The sequence below is a fragment of the Electrophorus electricus genome, chromosome 5, assembly GCF_013358815.1.
Source record: "Electrophorus electricus isolate fEleEle1 chromosome 5, fEleEle1.pri, whole genome shotgun sequence".
In the NCBI taxonomy this organism is placed as follows: domain Eukaryota; kingdom Metazoa; phylum Chordata; class Actinopteri; order Gymnotiformes; family Gymnotidae; genus Electrophorus; species Electrophorus electricus.
In genome coordinates, this window is record NC_049539.1 from 28,995,961 (window position 1) to 29,019,020 (window position 23,060).

General features: G+C 42.8%; 1 long non-coding RNA gene across 1 annotated transcript; it reads left to right on the plus strand.

Moving 5' to 3' along the window:
• The first annotated feature begins 680 nt into the window (after positions 1 to 680).
• Positions 681 to 5,805, plus strand: LOC118241340. The gene is made up of 3 exons (XR_004775990.1): positions 681 to 748; positions 5,161 to 5,325; positions 5,566 to 5,805. It is a non-coding gene; the product is annotated as an uncharacterized LOC118241340 (long non-coding RNA).
• Positions 5,806 to 23,060: the final 17,255 nt, after the last annotated feature.

A 23,060-nucleotide genomic window follows, 5' to 3' on the forward strand; every position in this document is an offset into this window, starting at 1 on the left:
TAAGGGAAGGCATTTTTGCAGATATATTAAAATGCTGGAGGCCTTAAATACCAAAGTTTTCATGTTTTACTCCAAATTCCCACTGTACAAATAACTTAGTCATACTAAAAGTAACTACATAAGAGAGAGTATTTCAAGAATTTAGTGGATTATTTGATCTGTTTATTTTTATAAAGATTCAATATGTGCTATATATATAGTGAAGCAAAGAGACATTTTACACAAGCTTGCCATCCCAATACTCCACATTCCTGCAGTAAAAACACTGCAATGTCATATTTTGAATATGTTGCAAAGTGTTTTCCAAGAATATCACAGAGTGAACTGATCATTTGATTTGTGTTTTTTGTCATTTTAAAATATACTATAGTGAACTGATTAGCTATTTGCACAATATTGCTCTATATTTTATCCACCTTCACCCATTAGGAAATCTTATGAGTAGCTAAGAAAGTGATCTTTATAAATGTAGTGGATTTAACAGAAAAAATGGAAGGTTTGAATTTCCAAAAAATAAGACTTTTCTCATCTACATATGCTTTAACACACACTTTGTTTAGGTGCATTAGACCCAAGATATGTTTAAATAAGCTGAAGAACATGTTTATTTTAGATTTTCATTGTGTGAACTAAAGGAGCGAGAAACCTCCTCTAGAGATGATGGGGGCTCGTGACAAGCCTGCACGGCAGACTCACCGGAAACTTGTGGCTTGTGGTTTCCGTTTCTGCTTTTCTGCTCAGTTCCAGGGTGAGTTTGTGGTTTCATATCTAAGACACTAATGTCACTCTATAGATTTCCTTACGCAGAGAGCTGTTTGACACCAGAGTGGTAACTAGCTGATATGTTTACAAGTAAACCCACCAGAGTGGCTGAGTAGTTAGTTGATATGTTTACAAATAAATAAACCCAACCGAGTGGTGAGTAGCTAGTTAATAATTTTACAAATACATAAACCCACCAAAGTGGTGAATATCTGATATGTTTACAAATAAATAAACCCACCAGAGTGGTGAGTAGCTGATATGTTTACAAATAAATAAACCCACCAGAGTGGTGAGTAGTTGATATGTTTACAACAAAACGGCTTGGGATTTGGTCAGCTAACGCTAGCTAACCCACGGGCTGCTCTGAACACTGATTTCAGACCCGGTGGTTGTTTTTAAGGTAACTAAGTAATGAAATGGAATTACAACAGTTACGATTTAGCTTTATTTTGTGTAAACACATCCGTTAGTTTGCTGAATGCCCGCTAACTCAGAAATGTTCTCATTCCGGGTCCGTGCTTGTTAGCTAGCTCTCATAGCTTCGCTAACGTCTGTAGCTACAACGCTAGCTAGGTTAACTGGAAATGTAGCCTATCGTAGTATGACGGTTATTTCTACATGGGATCATCAGTTCCCCAGTAATTACATTTAGAGCCGTGTGGCTTGTTACATATGAAATATAAATGCTTTAATCCATATTGACCTTGTAGCGCTATTTCTGCTAAGTTAGCAACAGTTATCGGGCCTACACCGGCTCTCCTTCCGTAACACAACTTCAACAGACACGAAGAGGAGTGTTTGTGCTCTTATAGACGTTAATCTAAGAAGTGTGAGGCCTTCTGCACTAATGCTTGGGCTTGATCAGTGTCCCATCCTTCACGCATTATGATGACTGTTCAGATACCCTAAACCAGATCCATGTAGAGAGAGATCTCAGAAGTTATCATCAAATACTAGCAGTGCAGTCGTACACAAAAGTCGACACTGACAAATTTTGGTTTTCACAAAGTTTACTGCCTCAGTTTATTAGATGTTTATATGGTACAGCTAAGTACAATTAAGCATTTCAGACTTCTGCAATTCACCTTGGCATGCTGGATATTAGCTTCTGGGCAAAGTCTTGACTGATGGCAATCCATTCTTGCCTAATCAGTGCTTGGAGTTGATCACAATTTCTGCATTTGTCCACCTTCTTTTTGAGGATTGACCACAGGCAAAATTTTGAGCAAACCCACTCCCTTGGATGAGAAGCAACCCCATACATGAATGGTGTCAGGATGCCTCACTGTTGGCATGACACAGGACTGATGGTAGCGCTCATCTTTTTTCTCCAGACAATCATTTGTCTAGATGTCCCAAACAGTCTGAAGGGGACATCTTTGTTAGAGAAAGTAACTTTACCCCAGTCATCTGCAGTCCAATCCCTTTACTTCCTGCAGAATATCAGTCTGTCCTTAATGTTTTTCTGGGAGAGAAGTGGCATCTTTGTGGCCCTTCTTGACATCAAGCCATCCTCCAAAAGCCTTCACCTCACTGTGTGTCCAGATGTGTGTGAAAACACCCATTTAGCATAATAATAAACGGTTAGCTACTCAGCTAAAATAATTTGGGTTTGGTGTTTCTGTAACAGTAATGTAATAAATATAGCTAACTAACCATAAACTTGACATCGTGTGTGACCTGTTTAACACAGCAATGTCATCTGAGCAAGGTTAATTCAGATATGTGGCTGTGGACGTTATCTTCTAACTGTTCAGCTAACTCTAGCTAGTAATATAGTAAGCCAGTGTTAACTGCGTAGTGTCGTGTCTGTTAATGCAAGAAAGAAGAGACCGGAAACAGTGCATTACCTTGTGGCCTTTTATTAATGCAGAGCTCTGGAGATGTCACTTCACAGCACAGTGCGAGTGAGATCTAAAGCATAACTTCGCAACACACAGACTTATAGTTTTCTTGCCTTGCGCCACTTCTGCTTAGTACTTTTCCATCTCAGCCGTCGCCTCTGTCTAACTGTCATGTACACACGTTTTCTTGCACAATCGCACATATGCACGTCTAAGGCATTTCCTGTTATGTCTGCAAATACAGCAATTATTTTATTAATTCAAGCATTAATCCTATTCCATTTTGTGCATTATTCTCTATTTATGTAATCTTAGCATTCACTTAGTTTATACAATCCCACAGTAGATAGCTCGCATAGGCTAGTATTCATGAATATTAGGACAGCTACACGGTCGTCTTAAGTCTAACTAACCTGGATAAGCTACCAATATTCAGCAGAGCTCCGAGTAAATGTTACTTTCAGTTTCCTGGCTAGGATAGCTTAGCTAGGCTAGCTAGCTTTTCTGATACAGGCCAGGCGCTAACATGGCTAAGATATTTACAACGGGCTGATTAGTTAAAGTTACGTATCGTGTCTAGATATCTAAACACAGCTACAGCGGTTGTCCGGCAGCTCTACCTCCACTGTCCTCGGGGTTCCCACTGGCTGAACACGGACACACGGGTGTCCCCGCGTCCCCCGGGCCAGGACCGCTCGACGCACCCCGTGTCCTGCCAGCGCCGGGCGCCCTGTCGAAACGCTCCGTCATCACTCGATAAAGACGTCTGACTGTACATTATACAGACTATCTGTCGATAAAGTCGAGCCGTCAAATGCGAAGTATTATCTATATGACCAAACGCTACACACCATCTCTCTCTCATATTTAGCTGCCACGCTAACGCTTGCTAGCTCATTAGCTGTTGTCTGGTGAGGCCTGTCAGCCCGTTTTCTTGCTCTAGTTTGTCTTTAGCAGGTCCGTTACGAACACCGACACCTGTCCCGCACGCAGTCACTGTTTAATGCAACTAGTTCAGACTATTATAGAGCTTCAAGTAGTGATATATAGTCAACTGAATAGACATTTAACAACATATCGCCATCCCATTACTCCAAATTCCTAAAGTTAAAACACTACAATGTCATAATCTTAATATGTTTCCACTTTTGATGTGGGGGAGTGTCATCTTCACTCTCACTGGAGATTCCTACTTGGACCTGAGTAATCATCTGCTCACCAAGGAGCAATTTGAATTCAAGGAACTGCAGTGGTTTCTTTGCCAGAACTTAGCAGTCAGTCAGTCTTATACTGAAGCCATGCATTGGTGATTGCCAAATCAAAAAAGTGGAAAATTGTATGCACTGTCCATTTCCGAGTGCGAGTGGCCATCCTATAGAAACTTAGCAACTGGTTAACTGGTTTGTTGTCAAACCACTTGACAGCAAGTTCAGGATCTCACCTGACCACCATCTCAGATGCTTCTCTTCCTTTCCTTTTGATGGCCTGATCCCCTATAATGTTACACTCCTTTGGAATTCTGTTCTTCATGAGAGTTCCTGTACCTCCCAAGCATTTCTCCATCATGGTGTCCAGGACATTTGTAAAGAACCTGTCAAAAAACAGGTGGGTTCCTCTGGAAACAGTCTCTGCCAAATAAAGAGCATCTTGTTCTCCAATGCCCAGTCCCTCTGTGACTCTGAAGGTGGTCTTACCTTGGTAAACCACAAAATCTAAGACCATAACACTTGGTGTGGCCAAGACAAACAGCTTCAATCCAGTCGGGTATGGTTTGCCTGGTACATTCTGGCGAATTGGGCAGCGACCAGTAAACGGAATCATTTGCTCATCAATGGACAATTTTCCTGTTCTAAGCTGATTTAGACATCCTTGCCTCACTTTGTTCAGAAGGGGCCTGACTTTCCACAAGAGGTCTCTGCTTTTGTCCTCATCTGAAATATCAAGGTCATTGACAATCTTAATGGAATTTCTTAGTTTATAGAATAGATTTTTGGTCATGGATTCTGCCACTACTTGAACTCTGGTGTTTGAGGCCCAATACATCTGTATATTTAGATATCCTAGACAGGCCACGTAGACAGAACTGCCAATGAATGTTTTCAACTCTTCAGGAGTGGTGTTTAGTGCTGTTCCAGACACAAGGACTTCACGTTGGTTTGTGCGCACAGCCATTTCTTCAAACACAGAGTAATCAATGTACTGTTGAAAATAATTCATTGGGGTACAATTTTGGTGTGTTATGGCATCATTACTTAATGGGACAATTGAACAATGGGAGAATTATCCAGTTGAGGGTTGAATCTTATGAAAATAATAAAGGTAGAAAAAGAATATTACTCTCAATTATTGTTAGAATTAATTATAAAAATAAATCATTTTTGTGGAAAAAAAAGTAAGTAAAAATGTATATGTATATATGTAAATGGTCATATATTATCTTGAGAATATAAAGTCAATGTGTACATTGTAGTCCTGCCCCGAAGTGGACAGCGACTGGATGTGGACGGTTTTGCTTGCTCTGACTTTTCTGCCTCTGTTTGCCCTATCTCAGTTTTTTCCTCTGAGCTCTCTGAGTCCTCTGCCTCAAAAACTGCATCTTGATCTTTTTCATCAGACAACTCAATATCTGAGTTTTCATGAACAATTCGCAGTAACATTCTCTCTACCTCTGACAGTGAATACCTTCCTTCGTAATTGAAAATACAGAGAAAAAAAGGTAGGTAATAAGTACAAATGTCCACTGTGGAGGACATATTTTTTAAACACTCTCCTATCATCGTAATATATTTTTACATGACTTTAGAAAATGGTTTAAAGTGTTCTTAGAAGATTCATATAAAATTTGCTCATTAATAATTATTAAGCACTAATTGTTTTTAAAAAACTATGATAGTCTTGTTCTTTTAAGGTAATGTTGATTAGGGCACTGAATAACTGGCTTATTATAATTTTCCAGATTCTTCCAGTGATCCCTACAGTACTGACTAGATTCTCCTCAGCCATGCCATCCTATAGCATGTGTCCCTGGGTCCTGCTGTTATCTGTGCTGAAGGTCATAACCGGTAAGTTGACAGAATGGCTTCTTTGTTTTCTAAATGTTTCAGCTTGGTCCTATTCTGTTGTATTATAATCCAGTTTTATAACTGTATATCTTTTGTGCTCAGCATAGAAAACGGAGAACATACCTGAGCATAGAAAACATTTAGTAAATGGCAGAATATAAATTGAGGTAAATGTTATTTTGTTATCGATACATGAAGGTTGCAGCCATTTTATTTGGTATTGGATATATTTAACAAGCGATAGAGACGAATATTTACCTGATATCTAATATAGCCAACCTTGGGTACTAGAGAGAGGAACAGAGCCTCTCTTCAGTAATATGCTCCCACACAGGCTGGTGTTCAGTCTTGTCATTCTCCCCTTTATGAGACCAAACCCTGGGGCTCATCTATTGCAATTTCTCTGGTATCTCTCTATTAAGCTCTTGAGTTCTGTGGGTGTGGTTTTTGTTTTGTTTTGTTTTTTTTGGAGGGGTGGGGCGTGTCTGTTAATTTTCACATTATATCATAAGTGTAAAAAACTTAATTCTTCTCTTATACCAGACATTAGCATACAAACATAATGCATTGTCAGACTTCTATAAAAGACAAACAGACAATACACGTAAAATCAAAGGACAGAATAGGTTATATTTGTAAGGGCTGGCACCAGGCCGAGGCCCCCCGGCCACCAGAAGGAGAACTTGAGTCAACCACACTACTAATCAGGCTTGATGCCTGACAGCTGGGCTAGATCTGTAAACGCTCAGTGACCCAGTCACTTAGTGCTGGGTCTTTGCTAAAGTTTTGAGCCAATGTCCTAGCTGGTACCTCTGGGTATTGAGGTCTGTGAGCTCTTGTGCTGTACCTCTCTTCTGCTCTGCAAAGGTGTCTGGGTTTTTACATGTGCCCTTCTTTCTCTAGTTTTCCCTTTTGAGTCTGTCTCTCTCCTGAGGCTTCCCTTAGCCATTAAAGTTCCTCCAGGTTTCTGCTTTTGTTTGGAAAGTTTTAGTTTGGTTTTCCCCAGTGTATGCCATTCTTCCTGTGTTGTCCTTTGTTCTCCCTTTTTCCATGCTTGGTGTTGTGGTTCAGTTTTTCCTCTTGTTTTACCTGTTACAAGATCTAACTGTTCTGCTCACGGGCTCACCATAACTAGAGCGTGGTTGCTCACCCAGTAGGTTGTCGGTGTCATCACCTAGCTGATGTGGGTTCGAGCTCACCCAACAATATTATCATGCTGTCAGTTTCCATGTTCTCAACAAAGGTTAGGAAAGGTTGCTGAATAGTATTCTGGCAGACTTTCTGACAGCATATCTAATCTTCTCCATGGTATGGGGATGGGACATGACTTCCCTGATCCAGTGACTGTATGTGGGTGGAATGGGTTCTTTCCATTTAAATGGTGACTATCCTAGAGAAGGTCTCAAAGATGACTTGCCAGAATGTGTAGAGCTTTGGCCATTTCCAAAATGAATGCAGTAGTATTGGGGTTACAGGAGTAGGAAAGCATAATGGAAAGCAGTCTGGCTTCAAGGCAGCAAAGTCCTCCATCACTGATCTGGTCTAAAAGGGGTGTGGTCTCATTGTCTGATTTATGCTCTTATGCAGTTGTTTGTGTTTTTATTCTATATTTTTATAATTAGTGCCTTTTAAAACTCCACTTTCTTAATCTTTCAGTGCCTGTATCGACTTCTTCAATAAAGGTGAATCTTCATGACAATGCTACTCTCCCCTGCACTCAGACATGTTCTGGTCTGGTCACATGGACTGTGTCCCATAAACAACATGACATTCTGGCTCAGTGTGACCGGATATCCTGTCAGTCAAAGGAGGGATTTTACATGTCCCATGATCAGTACCTGAAGGGAGATCTCTCCCTCACCATCACTGATGTTGATTACACTAAGAGGACCTGGTACACCTGTGAGTGTGATGGTGTAGACATCTGTGATATGAGCCTAGGGATAGAGGGTAAGGGTTTGTTCTCTCAGTCTTTGTTAATGAACCCCTAATGATTTAGGTTTAATAGTGTGTATCAGATTTGAACCTGTTTGAAATTCCTGATGGTTTTTGTTTTCAGCATTGAGTTCTTCAGTTTGGATCAAGTCCAATGAAAATCTGGTGCTGGATTTGACCATATCAGAGTCAGTGAAGGTGATTTATAACAGCACAGGTGCAGCTGCTCCCTCTAGTGGACAAATCTGCACAGTGGCTGGAAGCTCATTACAATGTAAAGATGAATACACCCAGAGAGCATCTCTTATCTCTGCTGTTGAGCTGAGAGAAACAGCACCATCTGATAGTGGAGTTTACACGATCTGGGACACCAGTAATGAAGAGGTCATTCACACATACACAGTTACTGTTGAAGGTATGTATTTAATGTGAATACTGTGATCTCAATGTTGTCTAGAATTATTTTGTTATGGAGAGAGTGTACGTAGTGTCAGTAAGGAATCTAGATAAGGTGTGGTGATAATTTAATGCAGTTCTCAATAACTGCATTATAACTGCAGACTGTTAAATAATGGCATCTTGTCAGCTTACGAAACCCTAGTAGTATGGTTTATTTTTTAATTAGTAAACTTGTGCATGAATAATATTTCTCATGAAGGGGATGCAAAGTCAGACTGCTTTCTTGCATTATGAATGGTCTGCTTATTGTTTGTCAGACTGTAATATGTAAATGTGAACAGACTGGGCTTTACAACAGCTGTTGTAAGTGTCCTGGTTCTCATACTGAGGCCTTAGTCCTGCTGTTGTGTGCATGTAAATGTTATCTCATTATGCTGTGTGTTAATATGTAAATGTAGTCAGTGATGGTGTAGTGATTATGTACCAGAGTGAACACTGAACCATCATATGAACCACAGTTTAAACAGTATATGGCACATGTTAAAACCATACACACATGATTATAACTCTGTACTGTTTAAATAGTAGTTCATATTTACTGACAATTTTGTGTGTTTCAGAAGTCCAGCCGTGTCCAGATCAGAGCTCCACAGTGACGGTGTTGGCGGTGCTCCTGGCTCTGATGGGGGCAGGGCTTGTGGCAGCAGGGCTGGTGATTGTGCAGCTGAGGAAAAAAATCAGCAGCTCCAGAAAGGAGGTACATTGAAGGGAAACTGTAACCATGGCAAGAGAGGAGATATTACAGAAAGATGGATGTGTGTTCCAGGTCCACTGCCAGGATTTCCAGGATTTTTTCTTTTTCTTGTGGGTGGTGGTTTGCACTGTTCTGTTGTTGGAATTGCTGCTTTTGAGTTGACGGAGTTTGTGATCTGTCCATCGCTCGAACAGTTTAGTAAGTGCCGCAAGGTTGACCTTTTGCTAATAGCTGACTTCTTTGATGTAGAAGTTCCTCGTACTGCGACTAAGAGGGACATTTATTTAGTGTTGGAGTCTTGTCTTGTTCATGATGGGATTTTGCCTGAGAGGGGTAGCCCGATGGGTGTTCAAGTTCAAGTTCAAGTTCGGTTTATTCGTCACATACATAGTCATACACAGTATAACGTGCAGTGAAATGGTGGAGAGTGCTCTGTCCAAACTGAGGAAGAGAAACAGGGGTGCATAGAGAAAAATATATATATGCAGATAAATATATATATTCTATGTATGTACAAAAATATATTAACAATGTATGTACAATATATGTATATTATGATTATATACACAATGTACAATGTATATGGTTGGGTATATATGTACACAATCTACAGAATGTACAGATCCATTTTATATAATAACATATCTACAGTTGTTGTGTAACAGGGTAATTGAGTATAAATCTATATATACAGATGTACAGATATACAGTCATGTTACATGGTGGTGGTGGTCCCCACAGTTTATCAGTTTCCCTGATTCAGGGCCCGAATGGCCTGTGGGAAGAAGCTCCTCTTCAGCCTCTCTGTCTTGGTCTTCAGGGAGCGGAAGCGCCTCCCTGACCTCAACAGAGTGAAGAGTCTATTGTTGGGATGGGTGGGGTCCTTCACAATTTTCCTGGCCTTGGTCTGGCACCGCTGGTAGTAGATGGTCTGCAGGTCAGGAAGTTCCGTGTGAGTGATGCGCTCTGCTGAACGCACTGCCCTTTGGAGTGCTTGTCTGTCCTGCTTGGTGCTATTCCCAAACCAGACTGTGATGTTCCCCGTGAGGATGCTCTCGATAGTGCAGGTGTAGAAGTTCCGCAGTACTTTGGAGGGCAGTCTGAAGTCCCTTAGGCATCTGAGGTGGTAAAGACGCTGACGAGCCTTCTTTGCCAGGGAGTTGGTATGGCGGGACCAGGACAGGTCCTGCGAGATGTGAACGCCAAGGTACCTGAAACTATCTACTCTCTCCACCGTGGTTCCACTGATCCTCACAGGTTGGTAGTGCCGCACCTGCTTCTTGCTGCAATCCACGATCAGCTCCTTTGTCTTACTGACGTTTAGGAGGAGATTATTTTCCTGGCACCAGTTTTCCAGGTGTTTAATCTCCTCCAGGTAGGTCCTCTCGTCATTGTCCGAGATCAGACCCACGACAACGGTGTCGTCAGCAAACTTGACAATGATGTTAGAGCTGGAAGTGGCTGTGCAGTCGTAGGTGTACAGTGAGTAGAGCAGGGGGCTTAGGACACAACCCTGAGGAGCTCCAGTGCTGAGGGTGAGGGTGGATGAGGCGCAGTTGCCCACCCGTACTGATTGTGGTCTGTCTGTTAGGAAGTTGGAGATCCAGTCGCACAGGGATGTATGCAGTCCTAGATCTCCCAACTTAGTAGTGAGTAGGGAGGGGATGATAGTGTTAAATGCTGAACTGTAGTCGACAAATAGCATTTTAACATAATTTCCCCTCCCTTCGTCCAGGTGAGTCAGTGTAGTGTGGAGCAGATGTGCAATTGCATCGTCAGTGGAGCGGTTGTGGCGGTATGCAAATTGCAGTGGGTCCATGGAGGCTGGCAGTGAAGATGTGATGAAGTCTCTGACTAGCTTTTCAAAGCACTTCATCACGACTGATGTGAGGGCGACAGGGCGGTAGACAGGTCGGAGGGTCAAGGTTTCTTCGGGACGGGGACGATGGTGGACCGCTTGAAGCTGGACGGGACGATACCGAGCGTCAGGGAGAGATTGAAGATGTTGGTGAATACCGGGGCTAGCTGATCTGCGCAGGCTTTGAGGACCCTCCCGCAGATACCGTCTGGTCCCATCGCCTTCCTGGTATTCACCCTTTTAAACACTCTCCTCACGTCACTCTCCGTGATGATGAGAGGGCGCTGTTCTATGGTGGGCCCCGCGCATGTGCCATCGACTGCGCCGATAGTGCCATTAGCACTAGCGCCGTTAGCATTGGCGCTCTTAGCACTAGCGCCGTTAGCATTTGTGCTGCTAGCATTAGCGCTGCTAGATGTAGCCTCGAATCGAGCAAAGAATGTTTTCAGCTCGTTCGCCAGAGACTCATCCGCACTCATCAGTCCAGAGGGTGGGCTCCTGTAGTCCGTGATCATCCGTAGTCCCTGCCACAGGGATCTAGAGCCACTCTGCTGGAACTGTGTCTCTAGTTTCTTCCCGTAGCTTCGCTTCGCCTCCCTCACCGCCCTGCGCACTCCGTATGCTGCGGACTTGTACTCGTCCATGTTCCCGCTGATGATCCCCGCATTGTAGGCAGCAGTGCGAGAGTTCAGAGCCTCGCGGATGGTTCTGTCCACCCAGGGCTTCTGGTTGGAAAACTTCTTGATGGTGATTCTTAGGATCGTGTCGTCCACCAGTTTCCCAATAAACCCTACTACTGCCTCCGTAAACTCGCTGACATCATCAGTGCTGCGCCGGAACATGTCCCAGTCCGCGTCATCCAGAGCGTCCTGCAGAGCGGCCACCGATTGGTCTGTCCAGCGCGCGACCTCCCTCTGAACCGGAGCTTCCCGTTTCAGCCTTTGTTTATATTTTGGTAGGAGGAAGATGGCGGCGTGGTCCGACTTACCAAACGGTGGATGAGCTAGTGCCTTGTAACTGTCCTTGTATGGGGTGTAGCAGTGGTCTAGTGTCCTGTTTCCCCTGGTGGGGAAGGTTACGTGCTGGTAAAGGTTGGGCACCGCACGCTTGAGGTTAGCGCTGTTGAAATCCCCAACCACAATAAGTGCAGCGTCCCGGTGCTGTGCCTGAAACTGTGTGAGAGCCTCATGAAGTTCACACAGTGCAGTGTCCATGTTAGCCTGAGGTGGGATGTACACGGTGTTGATAATGACCGAAGTGAACTCCCGGGGAAGGTAGAAAGGACGAAGCTTGAGGGCGAGCAGCTCCAGGTTGGGTGAGCAGGAGCAGGCGAGAGTAACAACATTGGCATTGTTACACCAGCTGTTGTTTACCATCACACACACTCCGCCGCCTCTCGACTTCCCCGAACCTGCCGTCCTGTCCATGCGGTGAACCGAGAAGAACTCGGCCGGCTGGATAGCGTGGTTTGGTACCGCTGGGTTCAGCCACAACTCGGTGAAGCAGAGGAGATTGCAGTCCCGAATGTCCCTCTGGAACTTTATCCTGGCCCGGAGGTCATCGAGCTTGTTATCCAGAGACTGGACGTTGGCTAGCAGGATGCTGGGTAAGGGAGCTCGGTGTGCCCGAGCCCTCAGCCTGTTCCTGACGCCGGCTCGCTTCCCTCGAGGCCTTTTCCTCGCGCCGCGTCTTTTGTTTTCCCTCAGGATCTCTGTCGGCCATCTTGGGTCCGGGGTTACAGACGGCTTGAGGTGAGTGCTATGTAGATTAAGAGAAATAAGGGCATCTCTGCTGTACGAGATACGTGCCGTGGTGTGTAGAGAAGGGCTGCGGAGAAATCAGGGGTAGCGGGAAGAGCGAAAAGAGCGAAAAGGATAGTGAAAAGAGCGAAAAAAGTGCCAGGTGTGGACGGAGCAGTCGTGACGGCAGCCGACCTCACCGGCGGCATCTTGATTTGGTGTTGCGATGGGCTCAGCTCGATGTTTGCCGGTGGCAGAGGCAACTGATGACTCTGAGGCTGGTGTATGTATAGATCCTGGTATGTGTGTGTTCCCTGGGGTAGATCCTATGCTAGCGCTGGAGTTGGAGATGACTTAAAAAAACAGGAGCGTGAAAACTATTGTGTGTTTTGGGCTGTACAAATTGAGCCGGACTAGGTGACGCTGATGAGGATGAGTATGGGTCCCGAGAGGCCGGTGCCTCTTCCTCAGAAGCTTGCCTCACCTATGCCAGCCAGCCCATCACGGGAATTTTGTTCCGGTCCCTAAACCACGCTCTCCTCGAGTGGCCTTGCTCCCAACCAACTCTACTCTCGCTGCTGACACTTTTGATGCCAGTCATCAAATTGGCCTTGTGCCTGTTCTCAGGGAAAATTAGGTGGACGTCTATTTTCCGATATTTGAGCGCATTGCGGCGTCTCTGAGATGGCCTAAGGACCTATAGTCACTAATGCTACAGTGCAAACTAGAGGGCAAAGCACAAGAAGTGTGTTCCTGGCTAACTCTTGCACAGAGTTTAGACTATGAGGTTGTTAAAGCCACTGTTCTCCGAGCCTACGAGTTGGTTCCAGAGGCATACAGACAAAACTTTAGGTGCCTAGTAACGCTAGCTTCCCTCCTCGAAGCTCTCCTGTGCCTCAAAAGGCTGCCACTGCCGTTACGCCAGCCTGTGTCCGCGGACCTGTTTCCTTACTCACAGGCTTCATGTTCCCTGCCCGTCCAACCTCGGCCTCCTGTGTCTCCGTTGTGTCCTGCTGCTGCCTCGTTGTTCTTGCCTGGTTTTGTCTTTGCTCCTGTTGTGTTGTCTGTGTCTGGTCTGGTGCCCATGTCTGTTTTTGTTCTGGTTCCTTTGTGCCTGGTCTGTTTTGCGTTTTTGTAATCCTCACTCCTGGCACGTTCTCGTCATCAGTCAGTTTCTGTTGTTGGTTCTGCTCTTGCTGCTACATCTGTTTCAGGTCCTGTTCCTTCGGTTTCTGTGTTGGTTCTTGTCATGTTCTGTCTGCTTCGGTTCCAGTGCCTATTCCTTGTCGTGCCCCATAGTAACAGGAGCTGCCATGGTGATAGCAGGTAAAGGTGTGGAGGACACCTCACTGTGTTTCATTCCTACAGCAGGTGCTCTGGACCTCTGACAATGATGGAAGCTGTTCAAGCTCTGATGGCAAAAGATGATCAGGAGAGAGTTGTCAATCACTTTTTATTAAGCCAATCAACAACATGAGTAGCCCAGATAAATGTTCAGTAGGGGTTTGTTGTCAATGTGATATGGTAATTTAAGGAGGAATAGTGACATGTTTGTCTAACTGCCCCTTTTAATAGTTTTTTTAGAGGGGAAAATGTGAAGAATTGTGTGGTGCATGATGAGCTTTCCTTCTAGAGAAGTGATGATTTGGGTTTTCAGATCGAGAATACTTGCATAACTCTCATAAGCCATTGTTGGACACAAAAGAGTGTGTTGTGAGAAGTGTCTAAACAAAGCTATATTTTCTTTTCAGTGTACTGAAGTAGTCTGGCTAAGGTAGCAAACTGACTACAATACTGGTGTTATGTAGAGCATTAGCCCTTCTGTGTAACATTATTCGATCAGCTCCATCACCAGCAGATGCAGGTGGAGAATGTGAATGTTATAATTATATTACAGTAACTAACATTGCTGCTGGCCCCAGTGACGATGGGCGTGGAGCAGGACGCACAGACTCCCTCAATACTGAAACATTTATTAACGAAAACACGAACAACAACAGTGGCACCCACACAACATTAGCGACAGACATAACGGTACATATAACTAGACACACAGGTTACATAACAATGGATATACACACATTTAAACAGACTTCAGCAAACAATGACTACCACAATACACACACTAGCAGGGGTTTAAATAGATACGAGGGTAACCCCGTGCAGTTACGGAGGGTGTGGTTACAAATAGGGTGAACCCCCCCTGCACGCGGCAGGCCGTACCATGTGTTTCTGTTGAGCTACTGTTGAGCTACTGAGACCAGAACAGATTCAATTCTATAGGTGCCAAATATGAACAAATCTGTGTTTTTGCATGTTTTGAGTATGTACTGAATTTGTATGTCATTATGTGTGGTACACGTTTGTATGTGAGGCTGTGTGTGTGTTCGTTCTCTCACAGGGAATCTGTTGAAGACGCTGATGAACATGTCTCCTGTGAGGGGGCTTTTTCAGCGAGTCATAAAGGACACAAGGGCGTTTCTGAAACAGGAAGTCACTCTGGCTACGTCTACCTTACCCATATCCTCTCCTGCATGCATACATACACAACAACAAAATCAACATCATCGCACCAGCTGGACCAGCACACACACACAGGAGCAGTGTGTGGGTGTGTTATACTACACCTGTGTGGCAGGAATGTGTGCTGTATCCGTTTCCTTCACCACACCCCTCAACACTTTAACCAGATAGAGTGTAGCAGAGAGAGACACACACACATACCCACACACACAGTATGAATCACAACCATCTAAACTGGCTGAGTTTTCCTGTGTTCATTTCATGGTTCACCTTTGCCTGCACCACTTCACTCTGAGAAGCAGCACAGTGAACAGCATCATCTGTTGCGGATGATCTGAGACACAATGGCACCATGAAGACCAGGAGGATATGAGCTGTATACAAGACTTCATGTATAAACAAATGAACAGAATTAGGAGCTGCTGTTCTGTAAGCAGAGTTTAGTTCCAGCTCCACTTCACGAGATCTACTGCCCTGCAGACTCTAATTGCAAGTATCTCTACATGATTTACACATACATTAACCCACCATAAACAGTCATTAATGAAATATGACAAAAAATCTTAGGTGTTTTTCTGGCATAACTCCCACAATAGCCACCATAGTGCATTATAAATTCTCTCTCTTTTCTAACTCTCAACTACACGAACAATCCAATCTGCAATACCTAGCATCAGTTTCTGATTGGCTGTGTGCAAGTAAATCAGGCTGTTCCTCAAAGATGCATAAGTTTATGTAGAGATTTAGGTTGTGCTGCTTCTCTCAACTAACTGTTTGACCTTTCAAGCACTTTATTTCTGCCTTGAACCTAAACTATTTACACAGCTATTACAGACAGGTCTACCAGCTATATCTGATACTATGGGATCAATACAGAGTAGACAAGAAATTAAACTGAATTCATACTATCATCATAACATGCCTGTGACGGTGCAATTAGCAAAAAGATTTATTACATACACACCTACAGGCCGTGTCTGATTCCATAATGTACAGAAGTTTTATGCTTGCATTTTATCAGTGATGAAAGTGTTAGTCTGGGGAAAAAAGGTGAAAAATTAAAGCCAGCCTTAACCTCATTGGTCTGTGTGATCATTTGTGTGTTGTGATTGGCTAGTCATCATTTTGGTTCCTGTGTACATTAGTTGGTCCATTTCTTCTTCCTTTCTCTTTGTCCTGAATGTGTTTTATTTGGAGTATGTGATGTGCTTTGATATGAATTTGTAACAGTTTTAGGAAGACTGACGTCGCTGCTGTTGTAAACCAGACAGCTCCACAACCTTGATCTCTGACTTATGTCCTTTGTTCTGATGTGGGTGTATCCGTGTTGCTCAATTCACCATGTGGTTTGCTTGCTCATATTTAAGATTTTAGATGCCTCTATCCTTTCTTGAATAACAGTTGATAATTTGATAAGAGTTTGATCTGTGTATTTTATAGAGCTTCAAGTAGTGCTATATAGTGACATTTAACAGGATATTGCCATCCCATTACTCCAAATTCCCACAGTAAAAATAACTTAGCCATTCTAAAAGTAACTACATAAGAGAGTGTATTTCAAGAATTTAGTGGATTATTTGATCATTTGATCTGTTTGTTTTATAAAGATTCAATATGTGCAAAGACATTTTACACAAGCTTGCCATCCCAATACTCTACATTCCTGCATTAGATATTATTTGACACATCACGGTTTGTTTACACTAGTTATGTCACCACCTTTATGGTGTCACACCAGTTACACAATGTAAACAAGGTTTTATATGGCACAAATAGAAAATTCAGCAGCACAAAGTACTGCGGCCAGTTTGGTTAAAATATAAGACATACAGAGTGCCAACTTGACTTGGTTATATTGCAAGAACTCTGAGAGGGGCGTGGCCAATGCCTCTTCTGATTATGCGATCTAGCTCATCTCATCTCATAGTATGTGGGGTCTAATACCATGTAAAAAGATTCACTCAGAATATGAACACCTTCCATGTGCGTGAACAACACTCAAAGACTAAGTCTGGACGGCCATTTCAACATAGAGAGACCAGCTACAGAAAGTGGTAGTAGGGGATTAACGTGAACTGCGCCGGCTGAATGGAGGAGGTGTGGTTATAGAGGGGCTGAGCAGAGAAGTGTCACCTCACTCAGGATGTCCACCATGGTCTTCCTGGGCAGGTCTCTCAGGTGATCCCTGTACTGAGCCAGACTCTGTAACAGCTTAACACACTCCAACAGCACCTGTGGCTCCTAGAGCGAGAGAGAGAGAGAGGGAAAGAGAGCACACAACAGAGTAAGAGAACAAGAGGTGGTGTGTGAGAGTGAACATGAAGAATGATTAAAGAAAATGAGTAATTAGTTCTTAAAGTGTTTACCTTGTGTAGTCGTATGGACTGAGACAAGGCCAGCACTCCAAAGAAATTCCCAAACGCAACATTTCAGATCTGTTTCTGTCACAGGAGAAAGAGTTTCAGAAGGGCACACAGACCTGATACTCAAGACACCAACACAACAGGATGAGGTGGCATTATCTTGACAATCCCAACTTTCTATGGTTAGCTTTCTTACACATTTCTTACCTTCTTGGCTGTCTGCAGGTTGTGTTTCTCCTTGATCTGATCTAGTGTGCTTTTAAGTGAAATCTCCTCAAACACACTCAGCACCTGCAGACAGACATCACGTGCAACTGTCAGCACACTCCGGAGCACGTGCTGGATTTAGATATTTGCGCAAGGACAGTGATTGACCTTTAATTAACTAGATTAACTAGAATTCATTATTATTTGGGATAGTTTGATGTTACTTCATCGGTGCTCACCTGCGCCAGCGCCAAGCTGTATCCAGACCACGCGTCCTCTAGAGCGTGGGACAGCCCTTCCACAAGCCTCTTTAGAGAGTATTTTAGCTTATGCAGTGCCCTAATCAACATTAACTTAAAAGACTACAACACCTTAAACTATAGCAACAGCTTTATTCCCCAGAGGACCACACCACCTTACACTACAGCAACAGAAGTAACTATAGCAACAGCAGTATTCCCCAGAGGACCACACCACCTTACACTACAGCACCAGAAGTAACTATAGGAACAGCAGTATTCCCCAGAGGACTACAACACCTTACACTATAGCACCAGAAGTAACTATAGCAACATCTTAAAGCCAGAAGACCTAGATGTGCTTGCACTTGTTTTCTGAAGCCACCACCTTTGTTGTGCGTGTCTGTATATGGTCTCATTAATGGGTGTGTAATGAAGACCATCAATCATGAAGGGTAAATGGCTACTCGAGCTTCTGTGCCAAAGAGCATAAAAACATTTAGTAATTAGCAGAATATAAATTGAGGCAACTGTTATTTTGTTATTGATGCATGAAATGTGCAGCCATTATTATTTGGTATTGGATGTATTTAACAAGTGATCGAGATGAATGTTTACCTTATATCTGAAATATCCAACCTTGCTAGGCTGCCTTTGGGTACGAGAGAGAGGAACAGAGCTAATCAGACAGTCAGTTTCCATGTTCTCAGCAAAGGTTAGTAAAGGTTGCCAAATAGTATTAAACACTGTGGTAGACTTTCTGACAGCGTATCTAATCTCCATGGTGTGGGGATTCCCTGATCCAGTGACTGTATGTGGGTGCAGTGGGGGGTTTGAAAGCAGTCCGCCTTCAAGGCAACAAAGTCCTCCATCACTCATCTGGTCTAAAAGGGTTCTGATTGTCTGATTTATTGAATGTCTTTTTAAATTCCACTTTCTTAATCTCTTTCACATCCTGTATTGACCTTCTCTTCAGTAAAGGTGAATCTTATTGATGATGCTACTCTCCCCTGCACTCAGACGTGTTCTGGTCTGGTCACATGGACTGTGTCCCATAAACAACTTGACATTCTGGCTCAATGTAACCAGACATCCTGTCAGTCAAAGGAGAGATTTCACATGTCACATGATCAGTACCTGAAGGGAGATCTCTTCCTCACCATCACTGATGCTGATTACACTAAGAGGACCTGGTACACCTGTGAGTGTGATGGTGTAGACATCTGTGATGTGAGCCTACAGATAGAGGGTAAGGGTTTGTTCTCTTAGTCTTTGCTAACGAACCGTTAATGATTTAGTTTTATTAGTATGTATTAAATTTGAACCCCTTTAAAGTTCCTGATGGTTTTTCTTTTCAGCATTGAGTTCTTGAGTTAGGATCAAGCCCAATGAAACTCTGGTGCTGGATTTGCCCATATCAGAGTCAGTGGAGGTTATTTATCACAGCACAGGTGCAGCTGCTCCCCCTAGTGGACAAATCTGCACAGTGGATGGACACTCACTGAAGTGTGAACCTGAATACACTCAGAGCGTCGCTCATCTCTGCTGTTGAGCTGAGAGGAACCGCACCATCTGATAGTGGAGTTTACATCATCAGAGACACTAAGAATGAAGAGATTATTCAAACATAAACAGTTACTGTGGAAGGTAAGTGTAGTTATTGTGATTTTAATGTTGTCTAGAATTACTTTACGTTGGGGAGGAGGATGTGAGTAGTGTCAATAACTTTTCATGCACATCTGTGGTTCAATATTAGTTAGACTATAAATGCCGGGATCATGCAAACAGTGTGGACTGAGTGTAATAGTTTGAGGTCTTGGTCTTAATTGAGGTGCTGTTTATCGAAGCATATCCCCACTAAAGCATGTGACTTTCACTGGACTCTTTGAGGTGGATTCTCAGATGGACACTCTTAGATCCAGCCATTGATGTTTTACGGCACTTTGTGTGATGCCTGCTTACTGATACCAAAACAATTATGAGTGATGAGTGAGAAAAATTCAAGTGTCTGTATTTTAAGGTGTAGGGTTGTTTGTGTTTGTTTATGTTGGAGCCTGTGGCTCCTCCTCTTCTTGATGCTCCTCCACCTGATCAAGTCTTTTGTCCTGTGCTGTACTGCTGTGTTGTGTCTTGACTGTCTGTCTCATTCTACCCCACGCATAAGGGGAAGCTCGGGAAAAAGCGGCAGACAGAGATTCATCTCTGCTGTTGCTGTGGCTAGTTTTGTTTGTTCAGTGAGCGTTGTTTGCTGATTGTTATGTTTTTGGTCCTCTGCTGGTTAAATCATTCTGACTTATTGCTTTTCTGGGCATGTTTGCTGTTGTACATTCTGTGTATGCAGTATTATAGTAGTCCTGTGTAAATTGTTGTCGGGAAATAGGGAGTTTGACGACTTTTTTATTTGCTCCGTTCTTTACTTGTGTTTATTCGTTTTTGTTAGTTAGGGAGGGTTATTGTACTTAATTTGGTTTGTGTTCCATTGGGACAGTTGGTTCTTTTGTGCAGCAGGGCTTAGTGTTTGGCCAGTTTGCCTCTCAGCCTTTGAGTCTCTATCTGGGTGGAGTTTCCATGTTCTCCCTGTGACTGCGTAGGTTTCCTCTGGGTTCCTCCCACAAACATGGAGGTTAGGTTGACTAGATCCTCTAAAACTGTCCTGTATCAATGTAAGTTGTGTATGCATGTAGATATAGATAGGTGTGTGTGCTGCGTATTAGCAGGGACGAGGCGAGAGGCAGAATGTAGATGCAAGAGGTTATTTATCAAATGATAACGGAGGGAACACAATAGAGCCAAAATAAACAGACACAGGAAAACACTGAGGCATAGTGATAAATGAACTAGACAAACGAAAGAGCAAGGGCGCCGACAGAGATAGCGTGAACAAATGGAACAAACCAAACTTACCGCATTAACCAACAACATGAGAGACAAAACACATTTCTTAAACAAACAAAACAATTAAGGACTAACCAGACACAGGTGAACATAAGAACAGGGAAAACCAAAACAAGGACTGGAACTGAGGAACAGACGAGGGGTGGAGAAAACAAAACCAAGCATCAGAACAAGGAAGTAAAGGATAACAGACACGACAGGGAAACTATGGAAACAGGGATGTCAGGAGGGTGGCCAATCGTTACAGTGTGTGTATGTCCAGCTATGGTTGGTGGTCTGTCCTGGTCTTAACCTCCTCCCCTTCCCCTGCACTGGTGCACTCCCCCAGGGGGCTGTGGTTTCTGATAGAGAGAACACTGTAAATTCGCTGATGCTTCTCATCAGTCTGTGTGTGATTTGAGTGTAAAAGCTGATTTCTGTCTGTAAAGTGTCCTTGAGTTTGCGAAAGGTGCTAAATAAATGTAGCCGACTAATAATAATATTTTATTTCTAGTGTGGCTGATGTGTTTTTTTAGTTTGGCCTTGTCTGCCTGAAGCTCAATCCCTCTACATACGACCCTCAATAAATCAACAAACACTTCACCCTCAGTATCACTGTTCAAATATCTCATTGCTGTAGCACCTGAAGCCCAGACCAGGTCAGAGATCAGTGTATATTCGATCATACGTGATCAGAGTTTTATCACATTAGCACTCCTGAACTCACCTGGTAGAGCAGGTACAGTAAGATGCATCTCCAGAATCATGGTCTGATCCTCAGAGAGCACACGTAATGTCATACTGATGAATATGTATCAGTCACTATAAGACCATCTGCCCAGTACTGTAAATGTGATGGAAAGATGTTTATGTAAAAATGCAATATAAAAATGTTTATGTAAATATTACTGAGATCCTGTGATGTAATTTAATGCATATGTAAATACTTTTGTGTCAAGTCATGGGAAAAACAGGCAGTTTTGCCTGTAGCATCTTTACATTTTCGTTGCCAATTATCAACATTTTTTATTAAAGTTTCAAGGACCAGTATCAAAATAAATGGTTCCAATGGGAGGATGGAGGGATTAATGAAAGGAGAGGAGAGAAGGAGAAGGAGTACACAGACGAGTACTGTTGGTATAATATGCAGTTTGGAGCTTGAGGTCCACTGATGGGTCTCTTTGCCAAGCCTGGTGGCTGTAGCCTTCAAGTTCAGGGAGATAAAATGTCGTCAGTGCAAAATTTTCTGCCAGGAGTTGCTTAATGTTTATCTTTAAAAATGACAAATTTTATTTTTCATTCTTTTTCGCCAACCTCTTTCCTTGCAGTGCCTTATGGGTAAAAACCGGCCATGTGTTTTATTTATTTGTTTATTTTTTAAATCTCAGACATATAATGTAATGATGCTTATTTTTACATACAAGAAGAAATCATATTTTATGGCACTTCTTTTGTTTAAATGTATTACTGTATTTTGATACTTGATGCATTGTTACCAAAATATAATCTTTTAAATACATCTATGGTCTGTTTATCTCTAATTTTCCCATTTGAAACTGCTGATTACAGTCTGATTTGATATTTTTGATAATTTGAATAAGTAAATGTTAACAGCATTACTGCTAATAAGTAAAAGTCTCAGTTTGAACACAATGTATTGCAACAACAGACTCAAAATGAATACGTTGATTAATGATGATTGAGGCATTTTAAGTGTTTGATCATTTGGGGGTGTCTATGGAAATGATACATGTAAAATAGATGTTATTTCTTAACAAATATTAGCAAGTAAAAACAACACACTTAAAGAAAAAAAAGTGATCAGTGGATTTATGTTAAAGGACCAACTAGATAAAAGTGTAATTTTGCTCCAAGTATTGATTTAAAACTCAGTGATACCATTTCAGATGCAAAGAACTGAGAAATGATTATGGCTGAGAAAACAAGATGAAGTCCATAAGAAACAAGATGTAAAACATGAGAGACCTGCAATTGTGTGGAGTCATACAGTGTTACACATCACTCACATCACATGACCAACCCTACACACACATTCAGTAACAATGTTACACATCACTCACATCATATTACCAACCCTACACACACATTCAGTAACAGGGTGACATCAGTCACATCACATGAACAACCCTACACACACACATTCAGTAACAGTGTAACACATCACTCACATCACATGATCAACCCTACACACACACATTCAGTAACAGTGTCACACTCCCTCATATCACATGACCAACCCTACACACACACACACACACACACACACATTCAGTAACAGTGTTACGCATTATTCACAGCTCAGGACCAACCCTACACACACACATTCAGTAACAATGTTACACATAACTCACAGCTCATGCCCAACCCTACACACATACACAAACATTCAGTAACAGTGTAACGCATCACTCACATCACATGATCAACCCTACACACACACATTCAGTAGCAATGTTACACATCACATGACCAACCCT